Raw genomic sequence first — 26,678 nt, 5'->3', positions numbered from 1 at the left:
ATGAAAACAAGGAGGCATAATTAAAATAGAAAGAATCCATCAGTCACCTCCAGGAAAAACAAAACAACATGAAAGAAAAATCTATATACTATGAATAGCCAGATAGAGTTTATATACTAAGGACTCATACTGTCATGTGTTACACTATGTAGCAACTATTATAAAGGAGAAGAAATCTGCAAATATGATATATCAATGGGTAAAAGAAAAAGAAGCTTACAACCAATACTACATTATCCTTAAAAACTAAGTATATTTTACTTAAGTAAAAAAGAACTTTGAATAGAAGAATTTTGAGAATCCCTGATGGAGACCAGAACTAGATAAAGCCTTTGAAACACAAGCACAGGAGATAAACGTAACTTAGAGACTCAAATACATTTGAGAAATTATAATGGGCTAAATGATGATCAGATCTTTACATTTTAATAGTGGGCAGAAGAAACAAGTGTTGCCTACCTTCAGTGGTCACAGAGGAAACAAACTCAGGGTCTAGGTATGGTTTTGTTCTGTTTGATCAATTTCAAGAGGGGGGAAAAGGAACAAAAAGAGGAATGCATCCTGGGGAAAATGGGGAAGAAAGAGAAAGAATTTATGATTTCTTATAATTGTGCTATTCCAAAAGAGTGTATATAACCACAGAACTGGGGAGTAGGAGAAAGGAACATCTCATGTAACTGAAGCAGGCAAAGGACGGTTGATCTCACATGCACTTTGTGTGTGAATGGATTCATGGGAACACAAACACACATGAGTTTGATGCAGAAATAAATTAAATTCAACAGAGAAAGAAGCATGGATGTGGAGAAGTCAGCACAGGATTTAAGATGGATTGTGGTATTGGGGAGGGAATAGTCACAAACAAAAGAAACTTCAACCGTGGAAAGTAGATAATAAAGTGGGGATAAAAAAGAGAGAAAGAAAATGTTAAACTAGTGATTGGAGTCCTAGGATGGATGAAGAGATGTGAGGCAGAAGAATGGGATCAGAAGACTTAAATTATAGATTGCTTGTACTGCTTTCATTGCTTGTCTTTCCCTACCTCCCTCATAAAATGGAGGCAGGTACTAGAATGATTTAGAAAATAGAATTCAAAAATATGGTCTATAAAGAAAAACCTACTTGAAACATAAATATCACCCTAGAGTTCAAAAGAGGGGTAGGAACAGAATAGCTATGCCTCAGGCAATAAAAAAGTAGATACAGCAATGATAGCCCCAGAAAAAGCAACCCTAAAAAGAAATATGGTTAAATTTTAAAAACTGTGGAAGCCTCTTCACCTTTCCATTGTCCTGGATATTGTCTAGCTTAGCAACATTATTCTTAAGCTGTGGTGTCAAGAACTGAATATAATATTTCTGTTAAGGTCCGACAAGGGCAGAGTACCGTGGGACTTTCACCTCCCTTTTCCTAGAAGTGATATGTCTTTCTTAAAGCAGTTCACCATCACATTAGCTTTTGTGCCTCCTATATGACTTTTCTGATTCATTTTGGGCTTGTAGTGCACTAAAACCTTTAGATACTCTTTCAAATAAACTGTATTCTAATCATATCTCCCACATGTTTTACTTGTAAAGTGGATTTTTTAATCCAACTGCAAGACTTTACATTTATCCCAATTAAATTTTATCTTATTGAGCTTATCAGAGTGCTCTAGCTTGTCAACGGCAATGGCTAGCATTTATATATTGCTTTAAGCATTGAAAAGTATTTTATATATGTTAACTCATTGGATCTTTACAACAACCTTGTTAGGTAGGTGCTATTTTTTGGAACCTCACTGTGTCATCCAACATGTTAGTTATCCTTCCCAGGGTTGTTGATGTCCGAAAATTTGATGATTAAATCATTAACAAAAATGTTAAATGGCAAAGAATTAAGCACAGATCACAGTGATACTCTATTGGAGACTTCCTGCCACATTCCCACTGAACAATTAACAATTGTTTGCTGAGTTGGGCTATCTAATCAATTCCAAATTCATTGAATTGTAGTCTGGTCCACATCCCTCCATTTTCTCCACAAGATCTGCTAAGATACCTCATGGAGAGTTTTGTTAAGATCAAGATAAAATATACTTCCCTCACCTACTAATTAAGAAATCCTGTCAAAAAAAGGAAATGATGTTAGACTTACATGAATTGCTCTCAATGAAATCATGCTGTTTCTTTGTAATCACCACTTACCTATCTGAATGTTCACCAGTCATCTCCTTAATGAGATCTTCTCAAATTTCCTCAGAATTCAAAGTCAAGGCCCTTGGATTACAGACTCTATTTATTTGTCTTTTAGAAATAATTCAGAATAGTAACCCTTCTCCAATCTCATTTTCAATGATCTTTCAAATATCACTGACTCTGAGGTCAGTAACCATACCTGCCAGTTCTTTCAGTACCAGAGGAGGAAGCTCCTTTGGACCAGGTGATTTGAATTGATCAAGGCACATTAGTTTCTCTTTTGCTATCTCTTCACTTATCCTTAGTATCCATTAATCATTTTTTTTCTGCCACTTTCAGGGCAAAGATAATTTTCTTTGGCAGAAAATATGAAACAAATAATAATTCAGAATATCTGCGTTGTCTTTTGTTTTCAGCTATCATCAGTCTTGGGAAAAGTTCCTGTTCCTTAGTTGAGCCTCATTTTTCTCCCCACATCACTTTAAAAAGTACTCCCCTTTGTGTTGTCCTCAACTTTCCTCAACAGCTTCAGCCCATTCTGAGATGTAGCATTCCTATTTTTGTAGAACCTGGCTAAATCTTATACTTAACTTGTTTTCTTATTGTTGTTAATTATTTTTATTTTCAGTTCCAAATTTTCTTCCTACCACTAGGCCCTCCTCTACCCATCGAGAAGGCAAGAAATATAATACTCATTGTCCATGTCATGTAAACACATTCTTATATTGTCTGTGTTGCAAAAAGCAAGAAAAATAAAGAAAGTGGAAAAAAATGTTTTAATTTGCACTCAGAATTCATCAGTGCCCTCTGGAGGTAGATAGCATTTTTTATCATGAGTCCTTTGGGATTGTTGTGGATTATTATGTTGATCAGAGTAACTAATTCTTTCATAGTTGGTTATCATTACAATATTGCTCTTACTGTGTACATATTCTGGTTTTGCTCACTTCACTTTGTATCAACTCATATAAGTCTTTTCTTATACTCAATTTTTTCCTTGGCTTTCTCTCCATTTTCTATACTTTTTAAATAAGAGTCTGTACATTTCTTTCAAAATCTAATTTGGTTGGTGAATTCCTTATGCATTTATATCAGTCTCTTAAGACATAACCCATTTTTTCCTCATGGAAGTTGTTTCCCTCTGGGACTTCAGAATTTCATTCTTGAGCACCTCCCATCCATCCTAGGCTGACTGAAGCACTTGCCTAGCTTTCTTTTTAGTCCTTTGAAATCTGATTTCTAAAAATCTGAGATGCATGTTAGACTATGCCTATGTAGCTGGAATTGCAATGAGCATGTATAGAACTGTTCCTTCTGTTTCCAAATAGCCACATGCGCATGACTCAGTGCCAAGATGACTCTTGGGCTATGAGATCATGAAGCAGTCTTCTCACTGGCTGCTGAGCTGGAATATCCATTGATTCAATGGACTCAAAGGTGAGTGACTCCAATTCCCTCCTCTTATATGTTATTTCTCCCTATTAAAATGTGAGATCTGTGAGAACTTTCCTATTCACATTCCCAGTGCTTAGCATAATACTTTGCACATAGTAAGCACTTGTTAAATGCTTTTATCTTGTCTTAAAATTATCACTAAGATATTCATTCATCATCTTTTGAATTCAGGAGGCTCAGAAATACTGGGTCATGTAGTTGGAGGTGACTGGGAAAGGGAAGGAGTCTCTGACTTTTTAATTAAATCTTTGGGAGTACTCTTGGAGGTGATAACTACTGGTCACATGATGGCCCCAATTCTTGGCCTGGATCTCCAAAAAGCATGAGGAAAAGTAAGGAAGAACAGAACCCAGGAAAAATGTGAAATATACAATCAGTAGTCACAAAAAATGAGTCATATTTAGGTGGCATCAACCTCTTGGCAGAGTATAACAGAAGTTAAAATTTTAGTTTAGTTCTTGAAAATCTTTTTTTTTACCAATGTGTGCTTGTGTTTTAGGTTAAGCAATGCTATTATGGTTAGGAAATAAATGCCTGTCCCATATCTGATTCATATTGTATATGGAATACCCTTTCTATGCCTCACCTTTAGGAATACCCTAGACACGAACCATAACCTAAGCTTTAACCAATTTCTCCCAAGACTTGTAATGAGCTAATGAGTGTGACAAAAGGAAGTCCACATTCTTCAGTTCCTAGGACTGAACGCAGCCCAATTAAACCTTGAAATGCATACTTGAGTATGGAGTCAAGAGGAGCTTTTTAATGGAAAGGGAGTAGATGTCATACCCTACTAGGCCCACTAGTTTTTAATGCTATCACTACCACCATCAACAAGCACTTAGTAAGCACCTGCTCTGTGATAGGTACTCTGTCAAGCACTGGGGATACAAAGAAAAGCAAAAGTGGTCTCTGCTTTTGAGGAGCTCACAGTCTAATGGGGGAGACAGTATGCAAATAATTACCAATGTTAGATCTAGATTTCTAATCTCTACCAAAAATTCTAGGAGTGTGTGGTTACTCCTCCAGGGTCCCTATCATTTCTGCCTTAACAACCAGTCCCTCACTGTTCATGAGCATCAGATTTAGAACAGAATTTTCCCATGTTGGATCCTCTCTCTTTTGAAGCATGAATTTATCACTAAAGCAAGGCTGGAAATTATTAGCTAATTTACTTTTGACAGAGAGAAAGCTCCAGTAGATGTCTATGTAACAGAATTCTCCCATCACTACTTAAGCTTTCAACAGTGGCGCCTTATTCCTATAGACTCTCCTAAGGGCCTGGCATCATACTTTCCTTAAATACATCAGAGGTGTCAGACTTGCAGTAAGAGGATACAAATGGCCTGCAAAACTCCCTAGTGCAATCAAATTAAAATATAATTGTGAAATGTTTAACAAAAGAAATAAAAATATAATATAACATAAACAATTTAATTTGTTGTTTTATAAGTCAATATGTGGCCTGAAGGAATAGTTTCTATTTGAGTTTCACAGCATGGATACAGCACATATTACCCTATATCTTTTACTTTCTCTCTCTCTTTTCTTGGATGTTTAGGCTCAGGTTTGCAGGATATATAGTAAGTGCTTAACCTATATTCCTTGACTTGGTCTGACTTATCATACTTTGGATTGTATCTTGAATGCCTTTGCTATGAGGGCATATATTATTCTTTTTCCCTCTACAGTTTCTTGAGATCACAGAATGATCTTTTATAGTTTGAATTTTTTTCCATTTTATTTGAAAATTTTCTTTGTTGCTTGAAGAATTCATTGTTTGTTATTGGAATTGTTAGATTTAACCACTATGTTTCTTGGCACTTAAAACATAAGACATATTTCTCCACCTCAAGGCAATCTGCCTTCTCTATTCAAAAGTTCTTGGCAGTTTTCTTGTATTACGTTGCATTATGTTGTTCAGGTACAGTCAGTTCTGCTATAGCGGGTACATTTGAATTCATTCAAGGCATTGAGCTATTCAAGATCATGCAATAAAAAAACAGAGGGCTTATAGGAAAATGAGTTTGGGGTATAATGTTCATAAGCTTTATCAGTAAGAGATAAAAATATCAGAACCTAATAAAAGTGATAGCACAGTTTCATATGTACCAAATGGTTAAGGAATACACAAATGCTACAATAAATAGGGGTAGGTGGTAATAGCAACCTTGGACAGCAAGTGTCCTTTTCCCTTGTTCCCAAAACTCGAGGCTTTAGGAGTTGGAGGCCTAGTCAGAGTAAAACAGCTCTTCTCTGTCATCAGCTCCTACTGAACCATGAGATATACAATAGATATGGCACTTTTCTTCAACAAAGACTTGGTGAAGTGGGTGTCAGCAGAATTATAGCATTCTCACTCTTTCTTGGGAAGAAAGTATATAGAAGCAAACTGAAATTTGCATTGTATTCAAATTGTTCTTATTGAAACAAATTCGTGTTTTCAAAACAAGAATTATAAACAGAACTGACTGTATTTTGACTTATCGTGTTCTTCCAGTCTTTGCTAAGAATATGTTTTGTTTATTTAGAGATCATTTATTCTTTTAACATTGTTGACTTTTGCTCCTCTTCTTCCAGCTAAACCCCCACTTCAGAATACTTTGCATTCTCAATCTCTTCTCTCTTTTACTTTTTTAGAGAGATACACTTCCTTGGATTTAAGTTTTTCTATTTTGCTAATTATTTCTGCTGTGCAGGCCATAAATTCTACCATTTCTTCCTTACTAACTTTTCTCAAGGTTCTGATTTCTGTCTTGAACAATTCTGGAGAATCTTGCTATAGTTATATTATTCTCCAATGTGAATTATCTGGGTTCTGGATCTTCTCTGTTGATTTATCTATTTGTGCTCAAGATTTTTAGTTGAACTTTATAGCTGTTGGGATCTTTGGTGATTTTAGTCTTTTCCCCCCTCTTATATTCTCCTGTTGTGCAGTTTTTGACTTGTCTCCCTTTTGCCTCATTTTATCTTGGGATTGGACCTCAAAACTTTCTCAATTTCTGACCACATTGGATTATTTTCTTTTCATTTCTTTTTTCCTTTTTTTAATTTAGTATTTTATTTTCCCCCAGTTACATGCAAAAATAATTTCCAACATTCTCTTTCAAAACCTTGAGCTGCAAACTCTCTCCCTTCCTCTTTCCCCATCCCCTCTATTGAAAAGGCAATCAACTTGACACAGGTTATACATGTGTAGTCATGCAAAGCACATCCCCAATAGTCATGTTGTGAAAGAAAACATAGACCAAAAAAACCTAAAGGAAGTTAAAAAAATATGCTTCAATCTATACTCAGATACCATCAAGTTTTTCTCTGGGGATAGACAGCAATTTTATCATAAGTCCTTCAGAATTTTCTTGGATCATTGTATTGCTGAGAATAGCAAAATCATCAAGAGATGACCATCATACAATATTACTGTTACTTTATACACAGTACATTTCACTTTGTATCAGCCTGTGCAAGTTTTTCCAGGTTTTTCCGAGACCATTCTGCTCATCATTTCTAATAGTACAAAAGTATTCCATCATAATAACATAGCACAACTTGCTCAACAATTCTCTCATTGATGGGCATCCCTTAATTTCTAATTCTTTGCCACCAGAAAAGAGCTACTATAAATATTTTTGTACATATAGGTCCTTTTCCTTTTTGTTTTTATCTCTTTTGGTACATAGACCTAGTAGTGGTATTGTTAGGTCAAAAGGTATGCATAGATTTATAGCCCAGTGGGCATAGTTCCAAATTGCTCTTTTGAGTGGTCGAATCAGTTCACAACTCCACCAACAGTGCATTAATGTCTCATTTTTCCCACATTCCCTCCAATATTTGTCATTTCTGTTTATTAGCCAATTTAAGAGGTATGAAGTAGTACCTCAGAATTGTTTTAATTTGAATTTCTCCAATCAGCAATGAGTTAGAGTATTTTTCACAAGGCTATAGATAGTTTTATTTTACCTGAAAATTCATGATATCTTTGATAATTTATCAGTTGAGGAATGGCTCTTATTTTTATAACTGTGACTCAGTTCTGTATATGTTTGAGAAATGAGGCCTTTACCAGAGAAACTTGTTTCAAAAATTTTTTCAGTTACTATGGCTAATTGTGTTTTCCTCCATCATATCCCCTCCCCATTTATTCTATTCTCTCTTTCTTTTCACCCTACCCTTCCTCAAAAGTGTTTTGCTTCTAACTACCACCTCCCCCAATCTGCCCTACTTTCCATCACCACCCCCTTTTCTTATCCCCTTCCCCTCCTAATTTCCTGTAGGGTAAGATATCCAAATCCAATTGAGTGTGTATGTTATTCTCTCTTTGAGCCAATTCTGATGAGAGTAAGACTTCGTCACTCCCCTTTACATCCTCCCTCTTCCCCTCCACTGTAAAAACATTTTCTTCCCTCTTCTATGTGAGATAATGTACCCCATCCTGCTTCTCCCTTTCTCTTTCTCCCAGTGTATTCTTCTCTCATACCCCTTAATTTTATTTTTTTTATATATCTCTTCATATTCAACTCACATCTGTGCCTTTTGTCTAACTACCCTGGTAATGAGAAAAGTCTTATGAGTCACGCATATTGTTTTACATGTTTGAATGTAAACATTTTAACCATAAGGCTCTTATGATTTCCCTTCCCGGTTTATCTTTTTATGCTTCTCTTGATTCTTGTATTTGAAAGTCAAATTTTCCATCCAACTCTGATCTTTTCACCAAGAATGCTTGAAAGTCCTCTATCTCATTGAATGTCCAATTTTCCCCTTGAAGGAATATACTCAGTTTTTCTGGGGAGATGATTCTTGGTTGTGATCCTAGCTCCTATGCCCTCCAAAACATTATATTCCAAGTCCTCTAATCCCTTCATGTAGAAGATGCTAAATCTTGTGTTAGCCTGACTGTGACTCCATGATACTTGAAATGTTTCTTTCTGGCTGCTTGAAAATTTTTTCCCTCAATCTGAGAGGTCTGTCCTTTGGCTATAATATTCCCGGGAGTTTCCATTTTGGGATCTCTTTCAGGAGGTGATTTATGGATTCTTTCAATTTCTATTTTACCCACTGGTTCTAGAATATCAGGGCAGTTTTCCTTGACCATTTCTTGAAAGTTGATGTCTAGGCTCTTTTGTTATTGTGGCTTTCAGGTAGTCCAATAATTTTTAAGTTATCTTTCTTGTATCTATTTTCCAGGTCACTTGTTTTTCCAATGATACATTTCACATTGTCTTTTATTTTTTTCATTCTTTTGGTTTTGTTTTATTGGTTCTTAGATTTCAAGTTAGCTTCTATTTGCTCCATTCTAATTTTTAAGGAATTAGTTTCTTCAGTGGTCTTTTGGACCTCCTTTTCCATTTGGCTAATTCTGCCTTTCAAGGCATTCTTCTCCTCATTGGCTTTTTGGAGCTCTTTTGACATTTGGGTTAGTCTACTTTTAAGGTGTTATTTTCTTCAGTATTTTTGTGTCTCCCTTAGCAAGATATTGACTCATTTTAATGATTTTCTTGCATCACTGTCATTTCTCTTCTCATTTTTTCCCTGGCCTCTCTTACTTGGTTTTCAAAATCCTTTTTGAACTCTTCCATGGTCTGAGGTCAGTTCATATTTTTCTTTGAGGCTTTGGACGTAGGAGCTTTAACTTTATCTTCTGAGTATGTGTTTTATTCTTTCCTGTCAGCACAATAACTTTCCATAGTGAGAGGTTTTTTTCCTGCTGTTTACCCTTTTTGCTGGCCTATTACTTGATTTTTACCTCTTTGTTAAAATAGGGCTCTGTTTCCAGGGTGGAGGGCACACTGTCCCAAGCTTCAGGGGGTTTGTGCAGCTGTTTTGAAGAGATACTTCTAAGGACTTATAAACTTTCAGTTCTTCCAAGGTGGTATGACCTAGAGAGAGGTGTTTACTTCTCTCCTGGCCTGTGTTGTGGTTTTTGAGTGACCACAAGCACTCTTTTTTGCCCTTGAACTGTGAGGAGAGTCCCCCCTCCACTGTGGCTACAAGACTTTCTATGCTAGTGGCAGTGCCTTACCTTGGGACTGCCACTCAGGACTATGACCCAGTTCCAAGTATGGGCTAAGCAATAGAGTCCTGCCTCAATACTAGCAAAAAGACCCCTGTAACTTCTGACCAGTTGTTTGACCCCATTACAGTCTGTTGACTGAGAACTCTGGAAGCAGCCACTGCCACTGGTGTTGATTCAGTCATCTGCACAGCCTGCTCCTGGTTTGCTGTGGTCAGGCATGTGCTGGAATGGCCTGCACTGGTCTGTGCTCCTCTTTCACCCTGGTGGGACAGACCTTTCCTGCTCTCCTTCTAAGATGTTCTTGGCATCTGTGGGCTGAGAGGTCTGGAAACTGCCACTGCTGCTGGTGATTAAGTCACCCTGATTCCTGCTCCTGGTTTTCTGGGGCCCCAGTCTGTGCTGTCATGGCCTCTAATGATCTGTGCTCCCCTCTCACCCTGGTGTAACAGATCTTTCCTGCCAACTTTCCAAATAGTCTTGGGCTGGACATTTTTTTCATTCCATTTTTCTTGGGTTCTGCTGCTCTAGAATTTGTTTAGAGTCACTTTTAAAGGTATTTGGAGGGATTTGAGAGAGGGCTTAGGCAGGTCTGTGCCTTTACTCTGCCATCTTGGCTCCTCCTTGGTGTATTTTCTTTTCACCAGCCTTTGTCCCTGCCCCAAGTAGCTTCTGGGCAGAAAGATATAGAACTGGATCCAACTGGATTCTGGCCCCATCTCCTCTAGGTCCTGGCCCATGCACTGATCTCACTTCCCTTCATTTCATTCTCTGGTTCAGTTGAATAATTATCTACCATTTTTTTTGCAGGCTTGACTGAGGGCTGAGTGTTGTATTCTGGACAAGGTTTCTGCCACCTTGAGTTTTCCTATCCTAGGGAGACTAATGAATTTTCCCCATTTCTACACCTCTCTCCCCTCTGACATGTAGCTACACTGAGTTGAGATTTACTATTGGGCAACAGGAGGTCATGGAAAGGGTGGGGTGGGAAGTGTATAAGCAGAGACTACAGAAGGAGGGAATTCTTGACTAGATCACAGAGCACAAATCAAGGGAAAGCTCTGGGCACACAGAACTCAAACATACTTGAGTGGGAGCAGTAGCAGGCCCAGGACTGAAGTGCTGGCTGTGGCAGTGATCCCCAGGCATTTCAGCCCATGATGGGAGTCTGTCAGAGCTATGGGAGACAGAAGTGCAGAGCCTGGGGCCATGGCCTCAGCTACTACTGAGGCTTTTACTCACAGTCTAAAGGTTTGAAACTAACCTTCTTGAACTTCTGGGAGCCATAATGACCAGGCAAAATGGCTCTCATCCCTCCCTTCTCCACCCAGAAAATACTGCCCTGGGGGAAACCCTGCAGTAGAGGATCCAGAAGTGGGGCTTCAGAAACCTATTAGCTTGGGAGGCTGGGGAAATGGCCCTTCTTGTGGTAGCAGAAGGAGAGTAGTGTAGGAAGAGAGGTGTCCCAGAAGGCCCCACCTCAGCAGACCAGCTCCAGTTCCTGAGCTGCAGGGAAGTGGAGCCAGCAAGTGTCAACACCAGGACCCCAGACATGCCTTCGCACAGCCAGGGGAAGTGGCAGACACCAGCTGAGACAACTGCTGTAGTGCAGCCCAATGGGAAAAGAAGACTTCCAGCAGCCAGATCACCCCTCTCCCACACCTCACACCAGGAGCTTCAGTGTAACCCAGAGGAACTCAGAAAGACTGCACCTGGCCTTGACCTTCACACAGCAGGAGCTTCAGCTCAGCATCAGGTGAGCAGCAGCATTATATAGTCTCTAGCTGACAAAATCAGAGGGAATAGCATACAAAGCCTGTAACCAGGCCTCCAGTTCCCAGCATGAGAAGCTTGGGACAAAGCCCTCTGTATGCCAGAAGCAGAGATCCACTTTAAAAGCCAAGAAAAAGGCAACCACCATGAAGAAGCAAACCAGAAAAACAAAGAGCATTTATTCTTACTATGGAGATGGGGAAGATCAAAATACCAATTCAGAAGAGGACAGCATTAACACTATACCCATATCTGAAACCTCTAAAGGGAATATGAACTGGTCTCAAGCCCAAAAAGCATTCCTGGAAGAGCTCCAGGAGGATTTTAAAAACAAAATTAGAGAGGTAAAAGAAAAAATGGGGGAAAATTCACTGATGAGAACAAATCTTTAAAAAGTAAAATTGGTGAAATGGTTAAGGAGGTTCACAATCTAATTGGAGAGAATGACTCCTTGAAAAGTAAAATTAACCAAATGGAAAAGGAAGTACAGAAGCTAAATGAAGACAACAATTTGTTAAAAATTAGAATTTGGCAAGCAGAAGCTAATGATGCTATGAGGCATCAAGAATCAGTCAAATGAAATCTAAAGAATGAAAAAATAGAAGAAAATGTAAAATGTCTGATTGGAAAAACAACTGACCTGGAAAAGAGATCCAGGAGAGAGAATCTAAGAATTTTTAGTCTACCAGAAAACCATTATGAAAAAAGAGCCTGGACAGTATCTTCCAAGAAATCATCAAGGAAAATTTCCCTGAGGTCCTAGAACCAGAGGGTAAAATAGTAATTGAAATACCCACCAATCATCCCCTGAAAGAGATCCCAAATTGAAAACTCCAAGGAATATTGTAGCCAAATTCCAGAATTATCAGATCAAGGAGAAAATACTGCAAGCAGCCAGAAAGAAACAATTCAAATATCGTGAAACTACAGTCAGCCACACAGGACCTTGCAGCTTCTACATTAAAAGCAGGAGAGATTGGAATATGATATCGTGAAAGGATAAACTACCCAGCAAAATTGAGCATAATTTTTCAGGTAAGGTGATGGACGTTCAATGAAACAAGGAAATTCCAGACCTTCTTGCTGAAAGAGGCCAGAACTCAATGGAAAATTTGATCTTCAAATACAAAACTCAAGAGAGATATAAAAAGGTGAACAGTGGGGGAAAACCTTGTTGTTCAATAAGGACAAATTGTTTACATCCTCATATAGGATTATATTGTTTTATATATGTTATATATATGTATATATATATACATATATATATATATATATACATATATATATATAGGTCAATCTTGAGAATGGTACAATTATTACAACAATTAAAAGGGACATACAGAGACTGAAGGTGTCAGTATAAAGTAACTGATGTGACATAAGTAAGGGGTGCAAAGGGATTGTTCTGGGAGAAGAGGTGAGGAGGAGGTATAAAAGTGTAAATTACATCACACGAAGAGGCACAAAAACATATTATAGTAGAGAGAAAGACGGGAAGGAGAAGAGCAGTGTTTGAGCTTTACTCTCACCAGATTTGGTTCAAAGAAGGAATAACTTACTCTGGTAAGTATAGAAATCAAACTTGTCCTACAGGCAGTAGGAGGGGTAAGGGGAAAGAAAGGGAGGGTGGTTAGAAGGGAGGGAAGAAGTAGCAAGGGGAAAAGCATAAGATAAGGGAGGGGGTCAATAGGGAGAGAAAATCAAAGAAGGCAGTGGTCAAAACCAAAGCATAAATCCACAGGTCAGTTTGTGTGCTATCATGGAAGGGATAGTAGAGGTTGATGGGTAGGGGTGGTGCTAAGTGAGTAGTAAAGATTACTATATTGTTCATTCATAAAGCTGTTACCTTGTTGGGCTTCTTGCTTTCTTATCTTGTGAGAATAATTAATTGCTCTATGTCAAAATATTCCTTTTTTTAATTAGTGAAGACTGGAGAAAACATCTAATCTTCCTTTTTTTGTTACATTAGTCTCTCAAATGCATTCTTTGTAGTATTTGGTAGGCATTATTCTCTTTTGACCAGGAATCTGTATTGGCTATATTTTAAATTGAGGTCCAGAAGTCCAAATCTCATTCTCATATACTACCTTCTTAGCAGCTGTTCATTTCTCAAGTTAATTTTTCTTTTCCACAACACTTAGCTTCAATGGAAAACAGGAAGGAAAACCAAACCTCTGCCTCTTTCGTGTTTAGTTTCTTGCCCAAGATTTCATAATGATTGATAATAATTTTTAGGATTTTTTTGACAGCATCATTTGTGCCCCCATGAATCACTAGAAGTATGTAGTTATTACTCATTTTGGTAGGTCTTCAAAAGATGTGACCTGATGAGTAGAATCTTTTCATTGTCTACCAATTGGAAATTATGAGGGTGAATTGGCACAATGCTCATTACAGGGAAAAGTGAACTTGGGAATAAGAGACTAGGGAAAATCAGAAGATGAAAGGTGAGTAATACAAGACTATTTCTTTGCTTTAAGGGTGTGCTAGTTTATTGTATGTATGTCTCAAATCTACAGGTTCTTAGACAAATGAATTTTATACTCAGAATGACATTAAATTACAGTTCCCCTTTTGGGACCTTTGTTTTAAAATTATTTGCCTTGCTTTAGAATCAAAAAGTGAAACTAGAAACTATTAAGCTAATGTTTCCCTCTGACCATTGCATGTCTGGCATTTAGAAAAATTGTGATTTGTTGTTTATTTTGGGGGGGGCAAGAATTGTAACTATGCTATGTGTTGACATATAAAATAATGTGTCTTTCTTAGCAAGAGATCATGCATCTATATCACCGACCAAATTGTAAGTGCCCAAGATTCCTCAAAACACATTAGGAAAAAGAGTAATTATATAGAGAAAAGAATTTTAAATTGACTTCTATTTCTGTGACTAATTTCTATTTGGAATCTTTGATCTTTATGTTGTATGTAGACTATGTACATTACTTGTAGCCTTGAAATTTGTATGGTCGTGACAATTATCTGGTATTGCCTTTTCCTAGCAACAAGAAAAGAAGTGCACAGTATCTATACTGCAGGTGGTCAGGCGAAGAGTACAAGAAAATAGAAATAAGGGCCTCAATACTTATCCTTAATACTCATAGCTAGCATTAGACAATATTTGAAGATTTGCAAAACACTTTGCAAATGTTATTCCATTTGATTCTCACAACAACCCTGGGAGGTATATGTTATTATCATCCAGATTTACAGATGAAGAAACTAAGGAAGGTTAAATGATCACACAGACAGTAAGCGTCTGAGGCCAGAATTGAACTGAGGCCTACCTGACTTCAGGTATAGCACTGTATCCTCTGCACTGCTTAGCTGTTTCTACACCTTGAGATTTGAAAGAATCCATTATTGTTTTCACTCGTACCATTTGTGGCATTTATATGATCAATGTATCTATTTATAGATATTTCAAAATCCAACTGCCTCTTTATTTTTTACATGTATTATTGAATTAACATACAACTTAAATGGAGATTATTGCATCTTTGAATTATAACTTTATAAATATTACACTTAATTTTTATTATTTTCTTAATGCTATGACACAAATTATAGAATTATTGGCATTCTCTAAACTCCCCTACTTGCATTATCTACCAGTCCTATAATATTGGGAAATAATAGAGAATAATGAAATAGGAGACTACCATTATGTCTTTGTGTATGATAAGTTTTCAATGATTATGAAACATGAATGTTTAGTGTTAAGGACCAGAATCTCTTCTCAAGGCCACTGAAAAGAGAAATCATCCAGAATCTTGCTGGCAAAGACCTACAACAGGTGTCCTAGATCCAGATGACTAACACTGATGTTGAATTTCAGAACCTTCAACCTTGAGCCAAGGGTATCACTTTAAAGCCTCTTTTTCCTCTCGAGGTTAATATTACAACAGAAAAGCAGGATGTATATGCTGATAATCACTTCTCTATCTGAGAATAGAAAGAAAAAAAATGCAACCCTTGCAACCTCAGAGACATTGAGCCACGTTGCTAATCTTAACCAGCACTTTCAAAATTTGTTTTGAATGAACCTCCATCATTTTATAAAAGCTCATAATATCATTGTTTTATTTTTGTGATTGTCATATTTTTTGATTTATATTTGCTTGGAAACACATTATGAAGGGCAAGATACAAGCAATTAAAAGGTAGGATAGGGCTAGTAACACTGAGAAGAGGGGTTAAAGTGTACAAATCACATTATATGTATTAAATGGATACAAAAATGTTTTCAATATTATATTTTCATGCATTGTCTTATGATTGTAAAGCACTCCTCATACCTTGTGTTATTAATGCTAATACAGTAATGACTATACCCTGCTTTAAACTGTAATCAGTACTACTTACAGTGTGAAGCAGAATTTGTTGGTACTACTTTTTTGTTACTTAGCAATGCCCCTCTTCCCCTCTTAGTGTAAATCCCTTTGACCAGTGAATGCTTTATAATGTTTCAAGGTCACTATGCAGTCTTGAATTTGTAGCAGATAAATTTTTCTTGTAAAATTAGTCGTTTTCCTAATTATTTTATTTACAAATGTTCAAAGTGATTCCACATGCTCAAGAATATTGATATGATACATAAAGCTCATTAAGATAAAATAGCATATAAGCCTCAGTCCATGAACAAGTTCAGAGGAAATTAATAAATTATCTCTTTCTCTTAACATGCCAGCTCCAGAAAAATAGTGGTTTAAATCCCCTTTTCTTCCAGGGACCTGGTTACTCCCTTTAATGATGCCTCCAAGAACTGATATACAAAATTTAAAAATTAATCATTGCTTAATTGCATAAAACTGAAGACCAAACATAGACACAAAACCTCAATATTTGGTCTTTAATCAGTCACTAAGAGAAGAGAGACTGTGGTGGGTGTATGAAATCAGGAAGTGGTTGAAGAAACAAGTGAAGTCCCCCTTTGTGTCATCAAAGAGCTTAATAAAGGCCTGTATTTTTTTTCTTTAAGGTCCAGGGCAATTGGTCTCATGCATTCTCATTAATTCTTTCCCCTTGCCATTTTGGGAATCTAGTTATGTCAAATATTTGTGGAACTCAGAAAGCTCAAACCCTCCCTAGTCACTGAGTAGAGATTGACCTATCTGTCCTCTGGAAAATCTACACTAGTCACTACATTTCTTTCTCTTACTCATTCTTCTATTTCAATAATTTACTCAGAATTCCATAAAAGGTAGCACATCTTACCCAGAGATAAAACCCATTGTAAAACTGCAATCAGCAAATAAATAGGGCTAAGAAAAGCAAGGAACTTCAAAGTGCTGTTGGTTTATCAGTTAGAGACAATGTAGGGGAATGGGGTGGGAGTGGAGAGTGGATAAATTGACCAGGTCCCAGCAGTGCTATAAGGCAAAAACATTCAGGTATACAGCAAGTTCAGATAGATCATCCTTTAAGTGGATCAGTAAGCTAGATAAAGCTCACCTTTCACTTTTCATGTGGTCTCCCTGGTCATTTATACTCATGCCCTGCCACCCTCTCCACTGAGCTCCCACACTTCTGCATCTCCAGCCTCTTATGATCTTCCAATTTCTCCTTTAAGCTACAAAACTACAATTCTCAGTAGCTCTTGCTGCCAATAAAGAGCTAGATAAGGAAATGAGGGAGTAGACTATAATGTGAACTATAAAGCTATAATGCTGTGGACTATAATAAAGTCTCTCAGTGATAGACACCCATCATTTCTGCTCCTCTCACTTTCATGCACCAGTGATTCATCCTTCACTGCTAAACTCTGATCATCTCTACTGACTTCTGCTTTCCACTACTCTTCATCAAAAGATGTGAAGAACTATACCTTGCTCACTCTTTCTACATAACCATCTTGAACCTCTCCAATCACAATCTTTCAATTCCCATCTCTTACTATACAAAGTTGTCTTCTTTTCTCCAAGAGCTCTTTTATTCTCTCTTTGGGGGCGATGTTCTTTATTAATTTATTTATTTTTAGTTTTCAATATTTAATTCCACAAGAAATTTTGAGTCCCCAATTTTCTCCCCATCTCTCCCCTCCCCCCACCCCAGGATGGTATGCATCCTGATTACCCCTTCCCCTCTTTTCCATTACCCCTTCTCTCTTTTCCATTACCCCACTCTCCCCACTTATCTCCTTCCCCCTTACTGTCTTGTAGGGCCAGATAGATTTCCATACTCCATTGCCTGTATATCTTATTTCCCAGTTGCATGTAGAAACAATTTTTAACATTTGTTTTAAAACTTTGAGTTCCAAATTCTCTCCCATGTTCCCTCCCAGCCACCCTCTTTGAGAAGGTAAACAATTCCATATAGGTTATCCATGTGTAGTTATGCAAAACACTTCCACAATAGTCATGTTGTGGAAGACTATATATCCCTCCAACCTATCCTGCCCCACCATTTATTCTATTTTCTCCTTTGACCCTGTCCCTTTTCAAAAGTGTTTGCCTCTGACTACACCCTCCCTTAATTTGCCCTCCCTTCTATCAACCCCCATCCCCTTCTCTCCTAGTTTTCTGTAGGGTAAGATACCCAAATAAGGGTGTATGGTATTCCCTCCTTAAGCCAAAATCCTTCAATATTAAGGTTCCCTCATTCTCTTTCACCTTTCCTCTCTTCCCCTCCATTATAAAAGTTTTTTCTTGCCTCTTTTATGTGAGATAAATTACCCTATTCTATCTCTCCCTTTCTCCTTCTCCCCATATACTCCTCTCTCTCTTCTTAATTTTATATTTTTACATCATTCTTTCATATTCAACTCACTCTGCCATCTATCTATCTATCTATTCCCTCTAACTACCCTCATGTTAAGAAAGGTCTCATGAGTTAAAAGTTTCATCTTTCTATATAGGAATATAAACAGTTCAACTTTAATAAGTCCCTTATGATTTCTCTTTCCTGTTTACCTTTTCATGCTTCTCTTGATTCTTGTATTTGCAAGTCAAATTTTCTATTCAGCTCTGGTCTTTTCATCAAGAATACTTGAAAGTCCTCTAATTCATTGAATATCCATTTTTTCCCTGAAGGACTATACTCAGTTTTGCTGGGTAGGTGATTCTGGGTTTTAATCCTAGCTCCTTTGGTCTCCAGAATATCATATTATAAGCCCTCCAATGCCTTCATGTAGAAGCTGCTAGATCTTGTGTTATCCTGATTCTGTTTCCACAATACTCCAATTGCTTCTTTCTGGCTGCTTGCAATATTTTCTCCTCAACCTGGGAACTCTGGAATTTGGCTACAACATTCCTAAGAGCTTTCCTTTTGGGATCTCTTTTAAGATGGGTTCATTCAATTTCTATTTTACCCTCTTGTTCTAGAATATCAGGGCAGTTTTCTTTGATCATTTCTTAAAAGATGATGTCTAGGCTCTTTTTCTGATCATGGCTTTCAGGTAGTCTAATAATTTTTAAATTATCTCTCCTGGATCTATTTTCCAGGTCAGTTGTTTTTCCAATGAGATAGTTCAAATTGTCTTCTATTTTTCCTTTCTTTTGGTTTTGTTTTATAATTTCTTGATTCCTCACAAAGTCATTAGCTTCCATTTGTTCCATTCTAATTTTTAAGGAATTAGTTTCTTCATTGAGCTTTTGAACCTCGTTTTCCATTTGGCCAATTCTGCTTTTTAAGGCATTCTTCTTCTCATTGATTTTCTTGAACCTCTTTTGCCATTTGGGTTAGTCTATTTTTAAGGTGTTATTTTTTCAGTATTTTTTGGGTCTCCTTTAGCAAGCTGTTAACTTGCTTTTCATGATTTTCTTGCATCACTCTCATTTCTCTTCCCAATTTCTCCTCTACTTCTTTTACTTGATTTTCAAACTCCTTTTTGAGCTCTTTCATGGCCTGCAACCAATTCATATTTTTCATGGAGGCCTTTGATCTAGGAGCTTTGACTTTGTTGTCTTCTTCTGGTTGTATATTTTGATCTTTATCACCAAAGTAAGATTCTATAATCTGAGATTTTTATGTTGTTTATTCATTTTCCTAGCCAATTATTTGACTTTTAAGCTCTTTGTCAAGGTAGAACTATGCTTCCAGAGTGGAGAGTGCACTGTCTTAAGCTTCAGGGGTTTTTGTGCAGCTGTTTTCGGAGATACTTCTAGGCACCTGTAAATTTCAGTTCTTCTAAGGTGGTATGATCAAAGAAGAGGTGTTTACCACTCTCCTGGCCTGTGCTCTGGTCTGTGAGTAACCTTGAGCACTCTTTTCTTTTTTGGAACTGTGAGGAGGATTCCCTCTAAACAGCCACCACAAGCTCTGCCACACCAGTGCTCCTCCTCACCCCATGACTGCCATCCAGGACTGCAACCCAGATCCAAGCAAGGCAAAGCAAAAAACATCCTGCCTCAGTGTCAGCAAAGAGATCCCTGCAATCTCCCTCTGATAAGCCACCCCACACTGTCTGTGAGCCTGGAAGCAGCTGCTGCTGCCCCTACCTCCACCACCATGGGGCTGGGGCTGAATGGCACTCCTCTCTCACCCAGGTCTGACAGAGTTTTCTCACTGACTTTCAACATTGTTTTTGACATTTGTGGCAATTGCTGAGCAGTCTGGAAACTGCCACAGCTGCCAGTGATTCAATCCCCTGAGGCCTGTTCCAGTCCTGTCTGTGCCAGTGTGGCCCATGCTGGACTGCACTCTGCTCCCAGCCTAGTGTGATAGACCTTTCCTGTCAACGTTCCTGATTGTCTTGGTCTGGCAACTTGTTTCACTCTTTAAGTTTTTGGTTTCTGCAGCTCTATAATTTGTTTAGAGTTCTTTTTACAGGTATTTGGAAGGGTTTGGGGGAGAGTTCAAGCAAGTCCCTGCTTTTACTCCACCATCTTGCCTCCACCCCTGTTATTAGCTTTTAAACCTCAAAGAACTAGAAGTAGATGAAAGCTTCCATGCCCCGTTCATCTCCAGATGATCAATTCTCACTAGTCTAGGGATAAAGGTGTAATATTCACATGCTGCTTTTCTACTTTCTTCTTTTTCCTGGATATACCACTGGTGCTGACAGAGCACAAATTTACCTGATTTTGTGAGCTGAAGGTGGAGAGTTTTCTCTGAGAGACACAAAAGCCTGTTTGTAGAGTAATTGATTTGGTATGGTGAATTAGCTCAAATCTATATCTTCTTGAAAATTAATATAAACTGAGCCTCTGTGGGACATGAATCACTGATATTTATGAGTCACCCGTTAATTACCTGACATGGGCAGAGAACTGTGCTGGATGATGGGAATAAAAAAATAAATGAGATATAGAATATGAACTTCTGGGATTTATACTTGAATCAGATAATAAGGTAGATCAAAGGTGAATAGAAAATAAAATATGTTAAGGGCGTAACAGCACTAGAAAATGGTATATACTGGGAAATGACATAACAATTATATTTTATTTTTCTATAGCACTTAATGGTTTACAAGTACTTTTCTCACAGAAATACTGTAAAATATCCTCATTTTACTTTTAAGGAGACAGTGAGGTTTGGTGTTTTTGTTGTTGTGGTTGTTGTTGCCCAAAAATACAGCATTTAAGCAAGAGGGAGTCACTGTTGACAATAGACATGCATAACAAAGTCAAGATAGGCTAAGTAGGTCGAGAACAACTGATCCTTTGTTCTAGCTCAAATTGATTTGCATGCTAAGCCAGAGAGGAGCTTGGGAATCACTAACTCTCAGTTAGGTACTTATCTTCAACTAAAAGCTCTAGAAGACATGGAGGTTTAAAAGAAAAGCCAATGTCAGCCAGGAGGCTGTTTGGTTTTTGGCTCTTTCCTCTTTGTTAGCTGACTTCAGAGGCTGTGACTAAAGTTTTCAGCTGACTGGTGCTGATATCAGCAGAGCAATGCCTAGCTGAGAGCATGTGATCAGCAGTTACCAAGAGTCATCATGAGACCCATGGAGACTAGTAGAGTGACGCTCCCAATGGGGATGTTATACCCAAAAGAGGTCAGGTCCAATGACAACGAACACCAACAAAAGACATCGATGGTCCTACAATGTCAGATATATGTGTGGTTGCTCCATATATATGTCCAGACTGTAGCTGTTTCCTATGTGTGTGCATCTCATGAGTGATTCCCATTCATGTACACTTTCCTCACTGATGGCAGATTTATATGTGGGAGTGTGTCCTGGATTTATGGAGAGAATGTTCTATTTCAACTCTTATTCTTTTTCATTAAATGCCTTTGCTTTGAACCAATTATCTTCTCATTGACTAAAAGTGCTATGGCATTCACTGAAAGTATTGTTGGAGTTTCATGAAGGAAGAAGCATTAAATAAGATTGGAGAATTCAGAACCCAATCGCTAGAGGTCTAGTTCAACTTCTTCCTTTACAGATGAGGAAAATGAAGCCAGAGAGGTGAGGTGAGTTACTCAAAGCCACATAGGAAGTAGGTACAAGAGCCAGGTTTCAAACTTGGACTTTTTGATTCCAAATTCAATCTGATTCTGAATTCTATGATCCTTCTACTAGCAAACACTGGCTTTGAACTGGGCTGTATTCAATCAGCAGGAGAGATTTTTCCTAAAAAGAATCAGAAGAAGGAAAGGCAAAGTAGCAGAAAGGTGTGAGACATGTTTAGAATGTGATGAGTAACTTTTTGCCTGCAGCATAAAAGGAGATAAGGTCAGGAAATGCTGCTTGGAGCCAGATTATAAACCATATAAACCATGCCCAATCAATATACTCTTTATTTTATAGGAATGTTCTGGAATGTTCCGAAACAGGTGGAGAGACATGAAGGGTGCTAAGTGGTTTCTTTTGATAGTTCTAGTTATAGTACCATCCTTTATTTTGGGAATAAGGTAGGATGAGATAAGACCATTTAAAGGTCAGGTATAGCCCCAGCAGTAGCCACATAACCTTTTTCACTTTACCCAAAACTTAGCAGTTTGGGACTTAATTGATAATGATGAGGAGGATAAAAGTATAAAAAGGTTAGGTCCCATAGCCCCACTCCAACTAATGAAACTAACAAGATGCTCTAAGTCATGAAAACTTCGAGTATATCAGGGTATTTATACCTCTGAGTTACAGGGAAAAAATCAATCACAGGAGTAAGGTAAGCAGAAACAATTCTAGTGATACTAATTCTCCTAGTGGCGAAAGGCCTTGCCAGGATCTTCTAAATCCATCCTGTGCTCTTTCAACTGACCAACACTGCTTTCCATAGACCTATGATACCAATTCTCCAGTCTGCTAGCTGAAGGATCATGGAATGGCTGGAGTACTCCATTGAAAAAACTAAAACAGAGACCTCAAGATACTCATGACTTTTGATGCAGTTTTTTCTTTATAAACTATGGTTTGTATTTGGGCATGGCATAACTAATCCACCAAAGTGAACAGAGAAGTTGCATAGATACACCTACACTTGTACCTAGTTATGTGTGGCTAATGACAATGATTGAGACATTCCAAATTATTAATGAAACTCCAGCACATTTAGTCTCCTTAGGCCATAGCTATTTTCCATGGATAGCTTGTCCCTTTAAGTCTGCCTCTGCTTCAGGGTGCATATAGAAGAACTATCCCTGGATCTTATAATAAGCAACAAGCTTCCAACTCCCCAAAGAATGCCCCTGATGAGAAGATCTCTCCTTTGCTGTACCAGATAAATGAAAGGTCCAGGACCTTCCCTAGCTTAGACTAGAATAGAGACAAAGCTGCATGATATGGTGGGGAAAAGCATTGCCTTTAGGGAGAAATGACCCCACCATGTACTCCCCACCATATACTTGATACATGACCCTAGAGAAGTCACTTACCTTTTCTGGGCCTCAACTTCTTCATCTATAAAATAAAGATCATAGAAATACTTACACTACTTACCTCCCAGGAGTGTTGTGAGGAAAGTACTTTGTAAATCTTCTTAAAAAATTTTGTAAGTCTTAAAAAATGTGATTAAAATACAAATTGTTAATAATAATAAATGAATTTCTTAAGAAAAAAATGTCAACCAGGTTGACTGGTTTACATTAAGTGTTACTGCAGTTAAAGACAAGATGTGAAAATATATGTGTGTGAAAGGGTGAAGACAAAACTTCATATGGAAAGAGACCAAGGACTGTACTCTCAGTTCTAATATTGGTGAAATGTTGGGGAACTTACTTTTCCTTTATAAGTCTCAATTTCTTTATCTGTTGATTGGAATCAAGATTTATACCCTCAAAGGGTGGTTGTGAAGAAAGTGCTTTATGGAATGAAAATCACCATAAATATGATCAATTATTATAGAAAACTGAATTCTAGGCATTCTCTTGTAACTGGTCAGCACTCCAGGTAGGACAAACAATCTCCTTATCATAGACTCTATAGATAGATGTAGTAATTTCCTGGTTAAAAAAAAAAAAACAAGTGAACACAGGACGTCAGTCTGTGGAAGTGATGAGAGGCAGCGCAACACCACTGACTGTGAGACATCAACTCCTGAGGCTTGCAGTCCAAAGGTGTGAAACGTGGCTTCTTGAACTTCCGGGAGACATAATGGCCAGGTAAACAGCTCTAATCCCTCCCCTCCACATCCAGAGAATTCCTCAGAAAAAAAAAAACACTGGAATAGAGGAGACAGAAGTGGGGCTTCAGTGGCCAAGTAGTGGGAGTTCCTGAGTCCCAGAGGGGCAGAGCCAGCAGAGGTCAACACCAGGAGCCCAGACATAATCTTGCTCCCCCAGGGGAAGTGCCAGACGCCAACTCAAACAACAAAGAGCTGAGACCATTGCTGAAGAGCAACAGAGCTGGAGAGCAACCCTAGGGGAACAGACTGCAGGCAGCCAGACCTCTCCCCCTCAGGAAACTAAAGGCTATAATTCACAAAGCCAACAACTAGACTCACAATCCCCAGAATAAAAAAGCTAGGACAGAGAGCCCTGAGCCCCAAAAGCAGAAATTTATTGTAAAGCCAGGAAAAGGCTAACCAAGAAGAACACGAAAAAACCGAGGACCATTGATTCTTTTTATGGAGACAGGTATGATCAAAATACCAATTTGGAAGAGGATAGTAATGACATTATTCCCACATCTGATACCTCAAAAGGTAGTGTGAACTGGTCTTAAGCCAAAAAGCATTACTGGAAGAGCTAAAGGAGGATTTTAAAAACCAAATTAGGGAGGTAAAAGAAAAAATGGAAAAAAATGGAAAAAACTGGGAAAAAAATCCACTGACAAAATCAAGTCCCTAAAAAATAAGATTGGCAAAATGGCTATAGAGATTCAGAATCTAAATAGAGAAAATGACACCCTGAGAGGTAAAATCAACCAATTGGAAAAGCAGTCTCAAAAGCAAAATGAAGACAGTAACACATTAAAAATTAGAGTTGAGCAAGTGGAAGCTAATGACTCTATGAGGCATCAAGAAGTAGTAAAACAAAATGTAAAGAATGAAAAAATAGAAAAAAATATGAAATATCTGATTGGGAAAACAACTGACCTGGACAATAGATCCAGGAGAGACAATTTAAGAGTTATTGGTCTACCAAAAATCCAAGATGAAAAAAGAGCCTTTGCAGTATCTTCGAAGAAATAATCGAAGATGACTGCCCAGAGGTCCGAGAACCAGAAGGCAAAATAGTCATTGAAAGAATTCACTGATCACCCCCTGAAAGAAATCCCAAACTGAAAACACCAAGAAATATTATAGCCAAATTTGAGAATTACAAAGTCAAGGAGAAAATACTGCAAGCAGCCAAAAAGAAACAATTCAAATATCGTGGAACTACAGTCAGGATCACGCAGGATCTCTCACCTTCTATGTTAAAAGACAGGAGAAATTGGAATATGATATTCTGAAGGGCAAAGGAACTGGGACTACAACCAAGGATCAACTACCCAGCAAAATTAAGCATCATTTTTCAGGCAAGGAGATGGACATTCAACGAAATAAGGGAATTCCAGACCTTCCTGATGAAAAGGCCATAACTCAATGGAAAATTTGATCTCCAAATACAAAACTCAAGAGAGACATAAAAAGGTAAACAGGGAGAAAACCCCCACAAACCTTATTAATCAATAAGGGCCAATAATTTGCACCTCTATATAGAATTATATCATCTTATATATGTTTTATATACATATATGTCAATCTTGAGAATAGTACAGCTATTATGACAATTGAAAGGGATACACATAGCCTGTGAATGTCTGTATAAAATAACTGATATAAGGATAAAAAACATAATTAAGAGCCGTAAAGGGAGGGCTTTGAGAGAAGAGGTAAGGAGGTAGTAGAAAAGGGTAAATTACACCAAATGAAAAGGCACAAAAACACATTTTAGTAGAGGGAAAGAAGGAAGGGAGAAGGGCAGTATTTGATCTTTACTTTCATCTTATCTGGTTCAAGAAGGGAATAACATACCCTGATAAGTATAGAAATGAAACTTGTTCTACAGGAAGTAGGAGGGGAAAGGGGGAAAAAAGGGAGGGGTTTGGTCAGAAGGGAGGGGAGAAGTAGCAAGTGGGAAATGGTAAGATAAGGGAGGGCAATCAAGAGGGAGGGTAAACTGAGGAAGGCAGTGGTCAAAAGCAAAACTTTTCTTAGGAGTGGAAAGGGAAAGGGAGAAATAAAAGCATAAACAGAGGGAAAGAGGATGGAGAAAAAGGCACAGATAGAAATCATAACTGTGAATGTGAATGGGATGAGCTCTTCCATAAAATGGAAGCAGATAGCAGAATGGATTAAAAACCATAATCCTACAATATGCTGTTTACAAGAAACACATTTGAAACAGGGGGATACACACAGGGTAAAAGTAAAAGGCTGGAGTAAAATATATTGCACCTCAGCTAAAGTATAAAAAGCAGGTGTAGCAATCCTAATCTCAGACAAAGCAAAAAGTAAAGATAGATTTAATTAAAAGAGATAAGGAAGGACACTACATCCTGCTAAAAGGCACCATAAACAGTGAAGCAATATCATTGTTTAACATATATGCCCCAAGTGGTATGGCATACAAATTCTTACAGGAGAGGTTAAGGGAGTTACAGGAAGAAATAGACAGCAAAACTATAATATTGGGAGACCTCAACGTTCCCCTTTCTAAACATGATAAATCTAACTTCAAAATAAACAAGAAAGAAGTTAAGGAAGTGAACAGAATTTTAGAAAAGGCAGATATGATAAACCTCTGGAGAAAACTGAATGAGGATAAAAAGAAATATACTTTCTTCTCAGTGGTACATAGCACATACTCAAAAATTGACCATGTACTAGGGCATAAAAACCTCACAATCCAGTGCAGAAAAGCAGAAGTACTCAAAGCATACT

Source organism: Trichosurus vulpecula, chromosome 3 (assembly GCF_011100635.1).
Source record: "Trichosurus vulpecula isolate mTriVul1 chromosome 3, mTriVul1.pri, whole genome shotgun sequence".
In the NCBI taxonomy this organism is placed as follows: Eukaryota; Metazoa; Chordata; class Mammalia; order Diprotodontia; family Phalangeridae; genus Trichosurus; species Trichosurus vulpecula.
The sequence above is the reverse complement of the archived record's forward strand: the minus strand, read 5'-3'. Positions refer to the sequence as shown.